Source organism: Haliotis rufescens, unplaced genomic scaffold (genome assembly GCF_023055435.1).
Source record: "Haliotis rufescens isolate VD_foot unplaced genomic scaffold, xgHalRufe1.0.p SCAF_8, whole genome shotgun sequence".
Taxonomy (NCBI): domain Eukaryota; kingdom Metazoa; phylum Mollusca; class Gastropoda; order Lepetellida; family Haliotidae; genus Haliotis; species Haliotis rufescens.
In genome coordinates this window covers 13,757,158-13,767,769 of record NW_025964372.1, presented here as the reverse complement: position 1 = coordinate 13,767,769, position 10,612 = coordinate 13,757,158, and the positions used below count along the sequence as shown (strand labels likewise).

Below are 10,612 nucleotides of genomic sequence, written 5' to 3'. Positions count from 1 at the left end.
GTCACTGATTTCTTGTCAAGCTTGGCATGTAGTAGCAATTTAAAAAAAATGAATGTTATCCGTACTGGTTGGATTTTTACAGGGCAAAATTGGGAGAACACATATATGCATTTCAATCTGCACGGAACTCACGAGCATTGGGTTACCATGGCCGTTGCCGTGATGCGTTTGGGCGATCGGTTTTGTTTGTCATCTGCTTTGTTTTTTTATCATCAAATTTCATTTTTCCGGACAAGATAATGTTAGATAATAGAAACTTTGACAAAAAGTAACCAGATATTTAAATTACAACTTTTCATGCAATGTTACTTGGGGTGACGTTTCTTTTGCGGTTTAGTATACTTGTCAGATCAGTCATCTTTACGACCCACTTATTAATAACTTGCAACACATCTATATATTTCTCAGGTCCTTCATCGTCATGATCTACACATTAATAACTTGCAGATCATCTACATATGCCTAAACTGAAAACATGAATGAGAATGAATTAGATAAATTGTTGTTCGAAATGCAGAGGTAAGGCTAAAATGTGCCATCAGTCTGAATTTAGAGGTTCTCAGAAAGTGTCTTTGATATTCTGACGCGGTCAAATCCTTTTCCCAAAAAGAAGTTATTTTTAAGCGACAAAAACGTGTCAATTTCCAAAGTTACAGTTCAATATAAAAATGTTCAAAATTTATCACTACCGTTGACTTGTGTGCTTGTTGTTTAAATAATCTGCAATACCTAAGCTTTTTGTCAGCGGTTACTACACAATATCGACTATCGGACACCATGTCTATGCAATTGGAAAAGTCTTCAGCAACCCATTCCTGCCGTAAGAGGCGACTATGTTTGTTGTAAGATATTTGTTTTGTTTGTTGTTTAACGCCACACTGGGCAATATTGCGTCTATATGACGGCGGTCTGTAAATAACCAAGTCAGCGAGCCTGACCCCCCCCCCCCCCCCCCCGATCCCGTTAGTGCCCTCTCACGACAAGCATTGGTTGCTGAAAACCTATTCTTTCCGGGATCTTCACGGGTCTGTTAGGGGGCACGGGTGGCCTTGTCGTCTAAGGCGCTGCGATTTGCTGTGCAGAGTTGCGTCCCTTGGCCACGCCAGAAACCTATGATTGGGGGTTTGAATCCCGGTTCGCCCCGATTATATTTCTAGGTTTGTCAGCGCCATACCCGTACTCGTGGGTTTGACCGAAGTGGTAAACGTCTGAGACCTGCATCACTTCGGGCTTTTCTCCCACATTAAGCTGACATGCCGTGAAACACTGGAATAATGTTAAAAAGCGGCGTTAAACCCAACTCACTCACTCACGGGTCTGTTGTGAGATGAATCTAACGGGATCGGGTGGTCTCGCACACAAATATGCCCCATTACCTGATCAACTGAGCTGTTTTCACGACAAGCATAGGTTGCTGGGGACTTATAAACTTAACAGAATCCTACCAGGTCCTGAGGAATGTAATATGTTTACGAAATTTAACCTGCAAGATCGATTGGTAACTGCCATGTCACTTCTGTCTAACTATACACCCGGATTGTGTGTATCAATTCCATGTACATGCTGCAAATGTTTATTGTTGCTTGGCAACGTCACACTTAAAAAACGCGAGGACTATTAGCATTAAGGTTACAAACACATTCCAGTTTAATGATAACAGACGGCATATATAACATTGTGGATTCATTACCAAAATAATACATACAACAATCAAGTGATTTGCGAAATTACTATATTGATGTCCACTCCCAATCAAATATAGCTTTGTTATCATGGCCCAAATACGAGCTTGTTTTTTTTATAAATCGTTCAGGTTCCACACACATTACAGAAATCTTTTTATACATTGTTCCAGTAAGACCATTAGCAACCTGTACATGTCAAACGCGGCAATATTAACTCTGCTGTCAACATCCCCAGCCCGACCAGTTCGAATCGATTTTGGAATAAATTATTGAAACCTCGCACCCAGTTCTTATACTAAAGGTGTAGCGAATATAGACAGCCACCTCATGATCGTCAGTCAATATAACTTTCCCTATGTTTGACGAAAGACCTCCGTCAATTCTGAATGCACTGTCGATTATCTGTTCAAGTGAGCTTGTAAATAGGAATGAAATGGAATGAAATTTGAATAGCTCTGTTGACGTGTTAAGTGAAGATTAGAGAGTTGTGGGACATCAGTGGACAGTCAGCTTCCGTGACAGTGAGTATATAAGACCTATTCCGCTATACGTATTTTTGTCAATTATTATTATTATTATTCCTATTTTGTCATATAGTTATCACTAACCGAACTACTGAAATAGAAATTAGACCTTCTTCTCTGTAATAGTCTTTAGAAAAGCCACTAACGAAAGCAGACATGTATGTGAGGCATACTGACTGGCGTTTCTTCACACGACTGTTAAAACAGGTAATCAAAGACTACCATTTCACCAAAAGGTAATAGTGTGCCAACTGCACCCGTGGTTATTCCGAAATAGAATTGGTCCCGCAACCCTATGCTGGTCATAAGAGGCTAAATGGAGGTTCCCCGTGGGGCCCGGGGTAGATGAGAATGTGTCCTCAGCACCCCATTGCTGGTCGTAAAAGGCGACCGCATTGGGCAACCCATTTGCCGTGGGTTGCGCCCCTGTGTCGGCGGGACTTAGGCCCTGATTTTTAACACTGATGTCTTAGCTGAATTTCAAATGTATGTACTTCAAGTATGTAATTTGCCCAGAGTCCTATGTCCAGAAGGCGGAAGTGGCTCATTGGCCAATCTGGTGGATTATAGTTACTGTTTTGATTATTCTGCATGAGCATATCATCCGTGTATCCTTGGTGCGTCAAGCTGGAGATCCACGTGTTACTGGCATCGTCCTTATGACACTCCATGGTGGGTGGGGAGCTCGGGTGACGAAACATTGACAATTAAACATGGATTACAAAACCCCCTCCAAAATAAACAAAAAACGTCCACTTGAAATTGATGATGAACAGCGACCGTCGAAATCCACTGATTACTGGCCACGTTTCATAGTGAGTGAGTGAGTGAGTGAGTTGGGTTTAACGACGCTTTTAACATTATTCCAGTTATATCACGGCGTGTCAGCTTAATGTGGGAGGAAAGCCCGAAGTGATGCAGGTCTCAGACGTTTACCACTTTGGTGAAACCCACGAGCACGGGTATGGTGCTGACAAACCTGGAAACATAATCGGGGCGAACCGGGATTCGAACCCACAATCACAGGTTTCTGGCGTGTCCAGGGGACGCAACTCTGAACAGCGAATCGCGGCGCCTTAGACGACTGGGCCCCCCGTGACCATCTGAAACCACCACGAAACGCCCCACTTCGCCAGTCGCCACTCACTCAATGAACTGCCAAACAGATCTCATATGGGTGAACTCCACGGTTGTTTTCACTTGAACAATCAACTTCCCAACACGACTAATTTTAATGAATTGCAGCTATTAGTCCAGGGTCTGAGACCACCAGCATTCTGTCTGCAGGAAACTTATCTAGAATAGACAGATAATTTTAACTTACATCAGTTCAAAGCATATCATTATTTTTCTCCCCCGGGTGATAGGGCCACCACTGTGAGGCATGATGTTATCCGTAGCCCTGTTGCACTTACAGCTCATCTCCAGGCCATTGCAGTTGGAGTTACTATGAACGGTGCTTTTACCCTGTGCTGACTTCCGTCTTCATCAGCACTCGGGCTGTCAGATCCTACTTGACTGTATTCATTTTTCCATCACAAGGGATAAGTACTTCAAAGTTTCATCCATCAAGGATCTTTGTAATTAGATAAGTTCTCCTTTAGTTCTTGTTTTTTCAAAGGAAATTAAACTGATTAATAAATTATGATTGCTATATTTTGTAAATAAATAAATCAACTTTTAAAATAGTTAGTATAATTGTTAGTCCCCATTGTCCCTAGAGTGCTGATCTACCCTCAGTTGCTGGCGATCTACAGCCCGTTTATAATTAGTTTTACGAAAATCTGATATATTCCAGTTATTATACTGTCCTTCGTCGACAGGATTTTATACAGTTTAAATATGTATTATTGATGTCAAATGTTATCTTGTCAGTATATAGATGAAATAATGCCGACGAGACGTTAAACCTACTCACTCACTCACTAAATGAAGGTTGGGGGACTTTGGACTGCGTGTTGACCAGCGTGTTGACATCTGGTCTGAACAGACATATCTGTCTTAAACATCTCACAGGATCACGTCTTGAGGAACACAACGTTTCGCGTGATGCTTACTTCTTCTTCAGGTTAATAAATGCTTGGAAGCAGAGATCATAGACAAAAAAATTAATAAATTATCGAAGGTGGAAACTTTACAAGAAACGGTTAATTAGCGAAATAAATTAGGAGTTAAATTATCACCGATTGGTAATAGCAATGGACAAATGGGAGGGAGGGGGTAATTAGCACTGATTGGTAATAGCAATGGACAAATGGGAGGGAGGGGATAATTAGCTCTGATTGGTAATAGCAATGGACAAATGGGAGAGAGGGGACAATTAGCTCTGATTGGTAATAGCAATGGACAAATGAGAGGGAGGGGGTAATTAGCACTGATTGGTAATAGCAATGGACAAATGGGAGGGAGGGGATAATTAGCTCTGATTGGTAATAGCAATGGACAAATGGGAGGGAGGGGATAATTATCACTGATTGGTAATAGCAATGGACAAATGGGAGGGAGGGGATAATTAGCACTGATTGGTAATAGGAATGGACAAATGGGAGGGAGGGGATAATTAGCACTGATTGGTAATAGCAATGGACAAATGGGAGAGAGGGGATAATTAGCACTGATTGGAAATAGCAATGGACAAATGGGAGGGAGGGGGTAATTAGCACTGATTGGTAATAGCAATGGACAAATGGGAGGGAGGGGGTAATTAGCACTGATTGGTAATAGCAATGGACAAATGGGAGGGAGGGGGTAATTAGCACTGATTGGTAATAGCAATGGACAAATGGGAGGGAGGGGGTAATTAGCACTGATTGGTAATAGCAATGGACAAATGGGAGGGAGGGGACAATTATCACTGATTGGTTATAGCAATGGACAAATGGGAGGGAGGGGACAATTATCACTGATTGGTAATAGCAATGGTCAAATGGGAGGGAGGGGACAATTATCACTGATTGGTAATAGCAATGGACAAATGGGAGGGAGGGGGTAATTAGCACTGATTGGTAATAGCAATGGACAAATGGGAGGGAGGGGGTAATTAGCACTGATTGGTAATAGCAATGGACAAATGGGAGGGAGGGGATAATTATCACTGATTGGTAATAGCAATGGACAAATGGGAGGGAGGGGGTAATTAGCACTGATTGGTAATAGCAATGGACAAATGGGAGGGAGGGGATAATTAGCACTGATTGGTAATAGCAATGGACAAATGGGAGGGAGGGGATAATTATCATTGATTGGTAATAGCAATGGACAAATGGGAGGGAGGGGGTAATTAGCACTGATTGGTAATAGCAATGGACAAATGGAGGCCAGATGGATAATTAGCACAGACAATAAAATCAAATTAGGCGCCTTTTAGCGATAATTAATTGTTGGCTTCCCTTGTTAAGTTTCCACCTTTGTTATCTTATTACTTTGATCTTACACGTACACATATACGTTCTGTGCAGCCTAGCATACATTCATCCGATAAAGGGGTATAAGCGTGTACTTCGAAAGGTTGTGTTCCTCGTAATGGAATCTCGTTTTGCTTGAATTTGAAATATGACACCCGTTATATCTCTTCCTTCCTTATGAAGCCCATTTCTAGTTTTCCCTGCCGTGATATTGCTGGAATATTGCTAAAAGCGGCGTAAAACCAAACTCACTCACTCTAGAATGAATGACTGATCCATAAGTTGTAAATGTTGTAAAGTTTCATATTACCACATTCACAAAATGTTTGACTTCGGATAATGTAATAGTTACCTCAGTGACATGTTCTTCTCCTGAAGTCTGACTGGGCATCTGGTAGTAGTTTCTGTATTGGGTCCAACTATGATATACTTCCTAGGGACGTCTTGTGCTTTAATCCACCGTTGCTCGTCTCAGTTACACCTTCCAAATATCGCAAATGCTTGGCACCATTCTTCATAACGATTTCGAAATGACCAAATTCTCCTACCGATAAATCGTGATGCTAAGCACCTCCCCTCAAACAGAAACAGATGCAGAACACTGTGTCCAGCGGTTGTTGCAGTGTGTCTTCTCCTTGGATCCCCACCTCCCATAGCATTTCCTCCTGGCTACGCGACAACACACCAGCTTTCTGCTCCTGAATTCCAGCGACTCTTCGCGCAAGGGCTTTCATTTTTGCGTCCAAATTTCGACAAACAGCAGCAAATTCATTATCATTAAAATGTTTCGTACTTTGAAGTTTGGTATAGGAAACACGGCAGCCGGGTTAGGCGGGGTTTGCAGTTGAGCTGATATTTCCATAACGGAGTGAGCATATACAGCACAACTGGTTATCTGTCATATAGGACCTGTGTGTAAGACACCTACGATCATGCCTTGGGACATTGTAACATAGAGCTTGAGAACTGGAGGTTTTACAGGCTTTTTAGTGACGTGGCGTGAATTTGAAGAGATATGACCCAACGTCAACATGGTCACTCTTCAACGATTTCAAGTTTCGCATCACTGCAATGCACACCGTGTTTCTAATGAACCAGCAAGGTATGTGATGAATTGTATCATGGAATAATCTTCTCATTTTGTGTGAACGCCGTTCAAAAGAGTGCAGAATTTGCACGACTGGCGTCAGTTTGTCTGCAGTTACATTTAATCCACACTCTCCTTTGTCGATGATTCGATATTGTTTGGTGATACTGTTTTCAATCTCCCAAAACATTATATATTCTTGAGAATGTTCGTGAGACTTGGAAAGTGTCGGTCAATGTGTCTAAAACTAAAATTGTATTTTTCAAAAACGGTGGTGGGTTGTCTCGTTTTATGAAATTGTTTTATAAAGGCTTTATATACACACTGATTGTTGTCATCTCAGTTATCGGTACATAGGAAAAGCCCAAGGTGAAGGTCAGCTATCATAACGCGTATGTCCCCCGTTGGAATCGATAGCATCTCCTGCCCATGGAAGAGACGGGTATGCGAATCACATCCTGGGGAATGGTAGCCCACTCGGCCTGCAACGCAAAAGCCAACTGCTGCAACGTCTGGTGTTGTGGTTGACGTCGGCGTAGCCATCTGTCCAGTTCATCCCACAGGTGCTCTATCGGGTTCAAATCTGGGGATCTGGAGGCCCAGGAGAGAACATCAACGTTTTTGTTATGTAGACAGGCTCTTGTGGTCCGTGCTGTATGCGGTCGAGCGTTGTCCTGCTGGAATACACCGTTGCCGTTGGCTGCAATTGGGAGGACATGTGGTAGGAGAATTTCGTTGATGAATCGTTGAGCCGTAAGATTGCCCTGGATATGGATCAAAACTGTCCTGCCATGATGAGAGATAGCCGCCCAGATCATAACGCTACCCCTACCAAACCTGTCCACCTCCTGTACGCAGTCTCCGGTTTAAAGTTCTCCCCGACATCTGTAGACCCGTGCTCTTCCATCCCCTCGACGGAGGAGAAATCTTGATTCGTCGCTGAACCAGACATCTCTCCATTACAGTTGAGGCCATACCCTGTGTTGACGACACCAATGCAGTCGTTGTTTACGATGTTGTCGACTCAATATGACGCGTCGAACAGGACGTCTTGCTCGTAGACCTGCTGCTCTTAAACGGTTTCGTACGGTCTGGTCGGAGATTAAGATCAGTCCGGGTATTTGGGATGCGGTTGAGGTGGCTGTGGTCGTCCTTTCACGTAGGTGGGCAGTCGGATGTAGCGATCTTGGGCGGGGTTGGTAACTCTTGGTCGTCCCGACCTTGGCCGATCACTTGTTGACCGATGCTGTTGAAACAAATCACACAGCCTTGTGATGGTGCTGGGCGCTACATTGAAAACCCTGGCTACCCTGCACTTTAAAACCATTCATAGTGCTGCGGCACTGGGTGCGTTTTTTCCGAATCGTACTTGTTTCCCGACTAATGGTTTGCATGTCCTTGTTGTGATCATTTTGGTCCGGGAAATTTGTCACTGACACTACAACACATGAAACCTTCTTCATTTCGCACCTGGGGCGGTCGGGCAGCCTAGGGGTTAAAGCGTTCGCTCGTCACGCCGAAGACCCGGGTTCGATTCCCGACATGGGTACATTGTGTGAAGCCCATTTCTTGTGACCCCCGCCGTGATATTGCTGGAATATTTCTAAAAGCGGCGTAAAACCATACTCACTCACTCACTCACTCATTTCGCACCTCTTGGTCCGCTAGTTTTGCTTTTATGGCATTGCGTTTCTTTTTTGAAGAGTATACTTGAAGTTGTTACACCTATCTTGGTTTACGTATTGACTATAGGCTTAATTGGTTTAAACCAGGTGACAATGTAGCTCTGCGGGCCAAGAATGTATGGATACTGTATATAGTTTGAGAAGTTTACTCTCCTTTCCACTGTTTTCACCAGTTTCTACTTCAAAATCTTTGAGACAAACATAATGCCAGTTCTTCATTGTGAGGGCGTTTGGGGGTTCGAACAGGGAGAAAAGTTGGATAGGGTACAAGTGTATGCATGCATGCGGTTTAGCCTCGAACACCGCAGGTGAGTGTGGTAGATACTCCATTCATATATATATATATACTATGAGAAGATGTGTGACGTATTGGTTAAATATTTTGACAATGCCCCATGCCCAGAGACGTTTACCCCAAAGATGTTATGACATGCTTGTATGATAAGCAAGATCGGGGAAAGGAGATACATAGTTATTTCAAAAGATGGCATTTAAATAATGTATATCTCAGTATGTTTAAGCAACGTCCAAAAATGCCCTATTATGCAACACTTTTCTATTATTGTGAAAACCTATTTGAACAAAAAGCAAATTGTTCTTTCTCGTTTTCGCTCAAGTTCATGATCTAGAAAGTTAGAGTGGGCGTCACTTCGATATACCCTGAAATTTAAGACAATATAGTTTTTGCAACTCAACTGCGATGAAACTGAATCCCATTTTCTTTTAGTGTGTCCAGCATACGTAATGTTAAGATGATTATAAATTAACACGTAATTTCATAAATTTAACATTATTACTAAATTTTGCAAACTATTGGTATCTTGCACACATGGAAAGAAATGTACGGTTAGCTGTAACTCCGCCTGTGTCGTCGAGGTTATACACAAAGGCATACATTACGACTTGCATCATGTTCTTCACATCCTGTTCGGTTGGTACATCACCAATGCAACTAACTGGATAATTTCGGTGACTTTTGTTGATTTGGTGTCATTCTACACCAATGGTTTGATTTGTCTCGTCCAGATTCGGGCCGTCACCGTGGTCTGGTGGTAGAACGTTCGTCCGGGGAGCTGAAGGTCCGGGGTTCGTATTCCATACCGGCGTCGTACAAAAAGGTCTTAAAAGATAGTACTTGTTGTTACCTTGCCTCCGGCAAAAACAAGTTAGTATGCTGTGTCTGAGTGGGGTATTCGTGTTAAAATGGTTTCTCAGTGGGCTAGCACTATAAAATCGGCATTAGTCCGCACGGAGTAGCACAAACACAGGTTGCTATATAATATAGCAATAATCTTTGACGCGACGTTAAACGTCTCTCTCTCTCTCTCTCTCTCTCACACACACACACACACACGCACGCTAGCACGCACGCGCACACACACACACACACACACACACACACACACACACACACACACACACACACACACACACACACACACACACACACACACACGTGAATGCCTGTTGCTATATATCAATAATCTTGGACGCGACGTCAAACCAATTTCACCTCACCTCATCTCGTCCAGATTGGATTATTTACACACCAACGTCATATTGCTTGCCTATACATACATACAAAATACGCTTTGGTTTAAACATTACAATAATAATTCATTCCTGAATTACCCATAAACGTTGCAAATTCGAATGAAATAATTTTCCGATATTTTAACAGTTTTCAATGCTGATTGATGTGTTGAAGGTAAATGACGTCACATTGAACATTTGAGGTCACTCATTGCCTTTGACGTCACCTTACGTAATCAGAACAATATTGTTGTTCTTTGTTGTTTAACGCCGAACAATTTTCCATTTTTGTATCGGCAGTTTGTAAATAATCCAGTGATTGACACTGCGAGCATGGATCTACGGTAGTTTGACATTTGACAACAGGGTTTTATCATAGTATTTTAAATAATTTATTTATATTGATAGCGACAGTAAATGCTTGAAAAAACCCATTTTGTTTAATCCATCGTGTAAACAACTTTAAATGTCAGATTTCTCTTGGTTGATATCTTCACCGTGTATGTAGTGTCTCGCGCCAGAAGCCCAATAGTCTATGTCGCATCACGCCTCTCTGGTTGTGTCAGGATCCGCTGGTCTTGTGACCGAATCCCTGTTTACCCCGAGCCTGAGTCTACCTGCACCACATCGGTGCCCCCGGGATCCCTGAAGTGGTTCACGCCTTTCCCCTGCGCCACCTTCCGCCACGTTAAGC

General features: G+C 42.7%; 1 protein-coding gene across 1 annotated transcript in view; it reads left to right on the top strand.

Annotated features, from left to right (window-relative positions):
* Nucleotides 1–2,015: 2,015 nt before the first annotated feature.
* LOC124149035 (neuronal acetylcholine receptor subunit alpha-10-like) overlaps nucleotides 2,016–10,612 on the top strand; it is a 29,801-nt gene continuing 21,204 nt past the window's right edge. The window contains exon 1 of the mRNA XM_046520366.2: nucleotides 2,016–2,206. The gene's annotated coding sequence lies outside the window, so the exon portion shown is untranslated. The remainder of the gene's footprint in view (nucleotides 2,207–10,612) is intronic.